Source organism: Heptranchias perlo, chromosome 35 (assembly GCF_035084215.1).
Source record: "Heptranchias perlo isolate sHepPer1 chromosome 35, sHepPer1.hap1, whole genome shotgun sequence".
NCBI classification, from domain to species: Eukaryota; Metazoa; Chordata; class Chondrichthyes; order Hexanchiformes; family Hexanchidae; genus Heptranchias; species Heptranchias perlo.
The window spans coordinates 15532717-15541556 of NC_090359.1; the positions used below are offsets into that span (position 1 = coordinate 15532717).

The 8840-nt window shown below is 42.0% G+C and overlaps 4 non-coding genes across 4 annotated transcripts; 3 read left to right on the forward strand and 1 right to left on the reverse strand.

Annotated features, from left to right (window-relative positions):
- Window positions 1-901: 901 nt before the first annotated feature.
- trnad-guc (transfer RNA aspartic acid (anticodon GUC)) lies at window positions 902-973 on the reverse strand. The gene has a single exon. It is a non-coding gene; the product is annotated as a tRNA-Asp (tRNA).
- A 3082-nt stretch (window positions 974-4055) lies between these two features.
- On the forward strand, window positions 4056-4127 carry trnad-guc (transfer RNA aspartic acid (anticodon GUC)). The gene has a single exon. It is a non-coding gene; the product is annotated as a tRNA-Asp (tRNA).
- Window positions 4128-6164: 2037 nt separating this feature from the next.
- trnad-guc (transfer RNA aspartic acid (anticodon GUC)) lies at window positions 6165-6236 on the forward strand. The gene has a single exon. It is a non-coding gene; the product is annotated as a tRNA-Asp (tRNA).
- Window positions 6237-8273: 2037 nt separating this feature from the next.
- trnad-guc (transfer RNA aspartic acid (anticodon GUC)) lies at window positions 8274-8345 on the forward strand. Its single transcript has one exon. It is a non-coding gene; the product is annotated as a tRNA-Asp (tRNA).
- The last annotated feature ends 495 nt before the right edge of the window (window positions 8346-8840 follow it).

Below are 8840 nucleotides of genomic sequence, written 5' to 3' on the forward strand. Positions count from 1 at the left end.
TCTGCCCCCTGCCTCACGCTTCAGCTCGATGTGAGAACCACAATGATGGGCAAGAAATGAAACGCAGAATCGCGCTGTCACCAGAGAGAGACAGGTCTCGGAACAGGCGCAGACATGAAAGATCTCACATGCAGCAATGAAAAGGATGCATGTTTCAGTGAATCTATTTTAACGACTTCTTTGATGACAATTTGATTAACTTTCCACATGCCACTGTTGAAAGAAGACTTACTTTCTATCTCTTTGTTAGTCAAGGTCCAGAGAAAAATTATTTGGGGAGCAGGTTAAAAGTGACAGATAGAAAGAAAGAGAGGGACACTCAGAAACGCATATAACAAGTGAGACAGACATAGTCATATTCACACATACACAAACACACACATTCCGAGCTACATAAACACTCGCACACAGACATATACACACACCAATAACCTGAAAGTAACACAGGACTACTTGACAAACAGTGGAAGCAGCATGCTGTAGACAGAGCTAAACGATCCCACAAACAACGGATCAGATCAAAGCTCTGCAGTCCTGCCACACCCATTTGTGAATGATGGTGGATAATTAAACAACTAATGGGAAGAGGCTCTATGAACATCCCCATCCTCAATGATGGTAAAGCCCAGCGTGTGAGTGCAAAGTTTTAGAAACCGTCTTCAGCCAGAAGTGCCGAGTGGATGATCCATCTCGGCCTCCTCCCGAAATCCCCAACATCACAGAAACCAGTCGAACATCGAGGTGAAGAGTGAAGCTGAGAGCAGATTTTAAAACCGCTGGAATATCAGTGAAATAAATCGGGGAAAGTGGGAAACTCCGAGTTAGTTTTACACTGTATATTCCGCATCGAATATTAGAGATAAATGAGAGAAAAAGCTTTAAAAGGCGGCAAAAGTTCAATCTCCCCGTCGGGGAATTGAACCCCGGTCTCCCGCGTGACAGGCGGGGATACTCACCACTATACTAACGAGGAACTGCTGCATTGATTGTGCACTCATCCCAGATGGTGTTAGACATGCTTCACGTATCAGTGCATTTCTTTTAACTATTTATTTGATGACAGTTTGTTTCATTTTCCACGGGCCACTCTTGAAAGAACCATTTACATTTCCATCTCTTTGTTAGACAACGACAACTGACTCTGTCTTTCTTTCGTTCTTTCTTTCTCTCTTATCGTGGTGAGTTGCCCCACCTTAGTCCGGGGTTTAATACCCCGACTGGGAGGTTGCAGTTTTCAGACGCTAACTTTTAATTTTATGTCTTCGCCGAGCTTCTTCCGAAACAAAAACTACAGAGCAAAAAAACAGGTGATTGTCACTTTCAGAATATTATTGTACGGAGACTATTTGAGGACTGGATGCAGAGCAATTGTGATTTTTACTAACTGGTGGGTTCGGTGATAGATTCGAAATTCATTCATTTCCCCCGCGCAGGTTCAAATCTGACAGACTTCAGATCCCGTCATTCATCAACCTGTTTCATCTCTGCGTTTCAAAATTCAACAAGTTTCTTGTAGAATTAATAATTCTTAAGTGAATTAAAATTCCACAGCATTGAGTACCTCGAGTTTTATGCTCATTTTAATTGATCTGCAAGAATTGACGAAATCAACGACAGAAATGGAACAAAAATCAGCCAAATTATCCATATTCTGACTCTCAGTATTTCTGAGTCAATCCATGTGTATGTGTCTGTGTCTGTCTGTCTGTCTGTGTATGTGCCTCATATTTTCTATATTTTCCTGAGAAGATCTGTCTCACTCTCTCCCGCGTTACCCACATCATGATCCAACATGAGATGGAAAAGTGGTCGGTAATTCTTCTTTCAACAGTGGTCCGTGGTAAGTTAAACAAACTGTCACCAAATGAACAGTTCAAACAGATTCACTGAAACGTGAAGCATCTGTGGTGAATATACGGCAAATGTCTGCACGAATTCCTCGTTAGTATAGTGGTGAGTATCCCCGCCTGTCACGCGGGAGACCGGGGTTCAATTCCCCGATGAGGCGGTTATTGCTGCTTTCGAAGCTTCACTTTCATTTATCTGCAATATTGGATGTTGAAAATACAATGAAAAACTGACTCGGCCTTTCCCACTTCCACAAATTGATTTCACAGCGATTTTAAAAATCTGCTCTCTGCCTCACGCTTCAGCTCGATGTGAGAACCACAATGATGGGCAAGAAATGAAACGCACAATCGCGCTGTCACCAGCCCGAAACAGAGAGAGACAGGTCTCGGAACAGGCGCAGACATGAAAGATCTCACATGCAGCAATGAAAAGGATGCATGTTTCAGTGAATCTATTTTAACGACTTCTTTGATGACAACTTGATTAACTTTCCACATGCCACTGTTGAAAGAAGACTTACTTTCTATCTCTTTATTAGTCAAGGTCCAGAGAAAAATTATTTGGGGAGCAGGTTAAAAGTGACAGATAGAAAGAAAGAGAGGGACACTCAGAAACGCATATAACAAGTGAGACAGACATAGTCATATTCACACATACACAAACACACACATTCCGAGCTACATAAACACTCGCACACAGACATATACACACACCAATAACCTGAAAGTAACACAGGACTACTTGACAAACAGTGGAAGCAGCATGCTGTAGACAGAGCTAAACGATCCCACAAACAACGGATCAGATCAAAGCTCTGCAGTCCTGCCACACCCATTTGTGAATGATGGTGGATAATTAAACAACTAATGGGAAGAGGCTCTATGAACATCCCCATCCTCAATGATGGTAAAGCCCAGCGTGTGAGTGCAAAGTTTTAGAAACCGTCTTCAGCAAGAAGTGCCGAGTGGATGATCCATCTCGGCCTCCTCCCGAAATCCCCAACATCACAGAAACCAGTCGAACATCGAGGTGAAGAGTGAAGCTGAGAGCAGATTTTAAAACCGCTGGAATATCAGTGAAATTAAATCGGGGAAAGTGGGAAACTCCGAGTCAGTTTTACACTGTATATTCCGCATCGAATATTAGAGATAAATGAGAGAAAAAGCTTTAAAAGGCGAGGAATTGAACCCCGGTCTCCGGCGCGACAGGCGGGGATACTCACCACTATACTAACGAGGAACTGCTGCATTGATTGTGCACTCATCCCAGATGGTGTTAGACATGCTTCACGTATCAGTGCATTTCTTTTAACTATTTATTTGATGACAGTTTGTTTCATTTTCCACGGGCCACTCTTGAAAGAACCATTTACATTTCCATCTCTTTGTTAGACAACGACAACTGACTCTGTCTTTCTTTCGTTCTTTCTTTCTCTCTTATCGTGGTGAGTTGCCCCACCTTAGTCCGGGGTTTAATACCCCGACTGGGAGGTAGCAGTTTTCAGACGCTAACTTTTAATTTTATGTCTTCGCCGAGCTTCTTCCGAAACAAAAACTACAGAGCAAAAAAACAGGTGATTGTCACTTTCAGAATATTATTGTACGGAGACTATTTGAGGACTGGATGCAGAGCAATTGTGATTTTTACTAACTGGTGGGTTAGGTGATAGATTCGAAATTCATTCATTTCCCCCGCGCAGGTTCAAATCTGACAGACTTCAGATCCCGTCATTCATCAACTTGTTTCATCTCTGCGTTTCAAAATTCAACAAGTTTCTTGTAGAATTAATAATTCTTAAGTGAATTAAAATTCCACAGCATTGAGTACCTCGAGTTTTATGCTCATTTTAATTGATCTGCAAGAATTGACGAAATCAACGACAGAAATGGAACAAAAATCAGCCAAATTATCCATATTCTGACTCTCAGTATTTCTGAGTCAATCCATGTGTATGTGTGTCTGTGTCTGTCTGTCTGTCTGTGTATGTGCCTCATATTTTCTATATTTTCCTGAGAAGATCTGTCTCACTCTCTCCCGCGTTACCCACATCATGATCCAACATGAGATGGAAAAGTGGTCGGTAATTCTTCTTTCAACAGTGGTCCGTGGAAAGTTAAACAAACTGTCATCAAATGAACAGTTCAAACAGATTCACTGAAACGTGAAGCATCTGTGGTGAATATACGGCAAATGTCTGCACGAATTCCTCGTTAGTATAGTGGTGAGTATCCCCGCCTGTCACGCGGGAGACCGGGGTTCAATTCCCCGACGAGGAGGTTATTGCTGCTTTCCAAGCTTCACTTTCATTTATCTGCAATATTGGATGTTGAAAATACAATGAAAAACTGACTCGGCCTTTCCCACTTCTGCAATTTGATTTCACAGCGATTTTAAAAATCTGCCCCCTGCCTCACGCTTCAGCTCGATGTGAGAACCACAATGATGGGCAAGAAATGAAACGCAGAATCGCGCTGTCACCAGAGAGAGACAGGTCTCGGAACAGGCGCAGACATGAAAGATCTCACATGCAGCAATGAAAAGGATGCATGTTTCAGTGAATCTATTTTAACGACTTCTTTGATGACAATTTGATTAACTTTCCACATGCCACTGTTGAAAGAAGATTTACTTTCTATCTCTTTGTTAGTCAAGGTCCAGAGAAAAATTATTTGGGGAGCAGGTTAAAAGTGACAGATAGAAAGAAAGAGAGGGACACTCAGAAACGCATATAACAAGTGAGACAGACATAGTCATATTCACACATACACAAACACACACATTCCGAGCTACATAAACACTCGCACACAGACATATACACACACCAATAACCTGAAAGTAACACAGGACTACTTGACAAACAGTGGAAGCAGCATGCTGTAGACAGAGCTAAACGATCCCACAAACAACGGATCAGATCAAAGCTCTGCAGTCCTGCCACACCCATTTGTGAATGATGGTGGATAATTAAACAACTAATGGGAAGAGGCTCTATGAACATCCCCATCCTCAATGATGGTAAAGCCCAGCGTGTGAGTGCAAAGTTTTAGAAACCGTCTTCAGCAAGAAGTGCCGAGTGGATGATCCATCTCGGCCTCCTCCCGAAATCCCCAACATCACAGAAACCAGTCGAACATCGAGGTGAAGAGTGAAGCTGAGAGCAGATTTTAAAACCGCTGGAATATCAGTGAAATTAAATCGGGGAAAGTGGGAAACTCCGAGTCAGTTTTACACTGTATATTCCGCATCGAATATTAGAGATAAATGAGAGAAAAAGCTTTAAAAGGCGAGGAATTGAACCCCGGTCTCCGGCGCGACAGGCGGGGATACTCACCACTATACTAACGAGGAACTGCTGCATTGATTGTGCACTCATCCCAGATGGTGTTAGACATGCTTCACGTATCAGTGCATTTCTTTTAACTATTTATTTGATGACAGTTTGTTTCATTTTCCACGGGCCACTCTTGAAAGAACCATTTACATTTCCATCTCTTTGTTAGACAACGACAACTGACTCTGTCTTTCTTTCGTTCTTTCTTTCTCTCTTATCGTGGTGAGTTGCCCCACCTTAGTCCGGGGTTTAATACCCCGACTGGGAGGTAGCAGTTTTCAGACGCTAACTTTTAATTTTATGTCTTCGCCGAGCTTCTTCCGAAACAAAAACTACAGAGCAAAAAAACAGGTGATTGTCACTTTCAGAATATTATTGTACGGAGACTATTTGAGGACTGGATGCAGAGCAATTGTGATTTTTACTAACTGGTGGGTTAGGTGATAGATTCGAAATTCATTCATTTCCCCCGCGCAGGTTCAAATCTGACAGACTTCAGATCCCGTCATTCATCAACTTGTTTCATCTCTGCGTTTCAAAATTCAACAAGTTTCTTGTAGAATTAATAATTCTTAAGTGAATTAAAATTCCACAGCATTGAGTACCTCGAGTTTTATGCTCATTTTAATTGATCTGCAAGAATTGACGAAATCAACGACAGAAATGGAACAAAAATCAGCCAAATTATCCATATTCTGACTCTCAGTATTTCTGAGTCAATCCATGTGTATGTGTGTCTGTGTCTGTCTGTCTGTCTGTGTATGTGCCTCATATTTTCTATATTTTCCTGAGAAGATCTGTCTCACTCTCTCCCGCGTTACCCACATCATGATCCAACATGAGATGGAAAAGTGGTCGGTAATTCTTCTTTCAACAGTGGTCCGTGGAAAGTTAAACAAACTGTCATCAAATGAACAGTTCAAACAGATTCACTGAAACGTGAAGCATCTGTGGTGAATATACGGCAAATGTCTGCACGAATTCCTCGTTAGTATAGTGGTGAGTATCCCCGCCTGTCACGCGGGAGACCGGGGTTCAATTCCCCGACGAGGAGGTTATTGCTGCTTTCCAAGCTTCACTTTCATTTATCTGCAATATTGGATGTTGAAAATACAATGAAAAACTGACTCGGCCTTTCCCACTTCCACAAATTGATTTCACAGCGATTTTAAAAATCTGCCCCCTGCCTCACGCTTCAGCTCGATGTGAGAACCACAATGATGGGCAAGAAATGAAACGCAGAATCGCGCTGTCACCAGAGAGAGACAGGTCTCGGAACAGGCGCAGACATGAAAGATCTCACATGCAGCAATGAAAAGGATGCATGTTTCAGTGAATCTATTTTAACGACTTCTTTGATGACAATTTGATTAACTTTCCACATGCCACTGTTGAAAGAAGACTTACTTTCTATCTCTTTGTTAGTCAAGGTCCAGAGAAAAATTATTTGGGGAGCAGGTTAAAAGTGACAGATAGAAAGAAAGAGAGGGACACTCAGAAACGCATATAACAAGTGAGACAGACATAGTCATATTCACACATACACAAACACACACATTCCGAGCTACATAAACACTCGCACACAGACATATACACACACCAATAACCTGAAAGTAACACAGGACTACTTGACAAACAGTGGAAGCAGCATGCTGTAGACAGAGCTAAACGATCCCACAAACAACGGATCAGATCAAAGCTCTGCAGTCCTGCCACACCCATTTGTGAATGATGGTGGATAATTAAACAACTAATGGGAAGAGGCTCTATGAACATCCCCATCCTCAATGATGGTAAAGCCCAGCGTGTGAGTGCAAAGTTTTAGAAACCGTCTTCAGCAAGAAGTGCCGAGTGGATGATCCATCTCGGCCTCCTCCCGAAATCCCCAACATCACAGAAACCAGTCGAACATCGAGGTGAAGAGTGAAGCTGAGAGCAGATTTTAAAACCGCTGGAATATCAGTGAAATTAAATCGGGGAAAGTGGGAAACTCCGAGTCAGTTTTACACTGTATATTCCGCATCGAATATTAGAGATAAATGAGAGAAAAAGCTTTAAAAGGCGAGGAATTGAACCCCGGTCTCCGGCGCGACAGGCGGGGATACTCACCACTATACTAACGAGGAACTGCTGCATTGATTGTGCACTCATCCCAGATGGTGTTAGACATGCTTCACGTATCAGTGCATTTCTTTTAACTATTTATTTGATGACAGTTTGTTTCATTTTCCACGGGCCACTCTTGAAAGAACCATTTACATTTCCATCTCTTTGTTAGACAACGACAACTGACTCTGTCTTTCTTTCGTTCTTTCTTTCTCTCTTATCGTGGTGAGTTGCCCCACCTTAGTCCGGGGTTTAATACCCCGACTGGGAGGTAGCAGTTTTCAGACGCTAACTTTTAATTTTATGTCTTCGCCGAGCTTCTTCCGAAACAAAAACTACAGAGCAAAAAAACAGGTGATTGTCACTTTCAGAATATTATTGTACGGAGACTATTTGAGGACTGGATGCAGAGCAATTGTGATTTTTACTAACTGGTGGGTTAGGTGATAGATTCGAAATTCATTCATTTCCCCCGCGCAGGTTCAAATCTGACAGACTTCAGATCCCGTCATTCATCAACTTGTTTCATCTCTGCGTTTCAAAATTCAACAAGTTTCTTGTAGAATTAATAATTCTTAAGTGAATTAAAATTCCACAGCATTGAGTACCTCGAGTTTTATGCTCATTTTAATTGATCTGCAAGAATTGACGAAATCAACGACAGAAATGGAACAAAAATCAGCCAAATTATCCATATTCTGACTCTCAGTATTTCTGAGTCAATCCATGTGTATGTGTGTCTGTGTCTGTCTGTCTGTCTGTGTATGTGCCTCATATTTTCTATATTTTCCTGAGAAGATCTGTCTCACTCTCTCCCGCGTTACCCACATCATGATCCAACATGAGATGGAAAAGTGGTCGGTAATTCTTCTTTCAACAGTGGTCCGTGGAAAGTTAAACAAACTGTCATCAAATGAACAGTTCAAACAGATTCACTGAAACGTGAAGCATCTGTGGTGAATATACGGCAAATGTCTGCACGAATTCCTCGTTAGTATAGTGGTGAGTATCCCCGCCTGTCACGCGGGAGACCGGGGTTCAATTCCCCGACGAGGAGGTTATTGCTGCTTTCCAAGCTTCACTTTCATTTATCTGCAATATTGGATGTTGAAAATACAATGAAAAACTGACTCGGCCTTTCCCACTTCCACAAATTGATTTCACAGCGATTTTAAAAATCTGCCCCCTGCCTCACGCTTCAGCTCGATGTGAGAACCACAATGATGGGCAAGAAATGAAACGCAGAATCGCGCTGTCACCAGAGAGAGACAGGTCTCGGAACAGGCGCAGACATGAAAGATCTCACATGCAGCAATGAAAAGGATGCATGTTTCAGTGAATCTATTTTAACGACTTCTTTGATGACAATTTGATTAACTTTCCACATGCCACTGTTGAAAGAAGACTTACTTTCTATCTCTTTGTTAGTCAAGGTCCAGAGAAAAATTATTTGGGGAGCAGGTTAAAAGTGACAGATAGAAAGAAAGAGAGGGACACTCAGAAACGCATATAACAAGTGAGACAGACATAGTCATATTCACACATACACAAA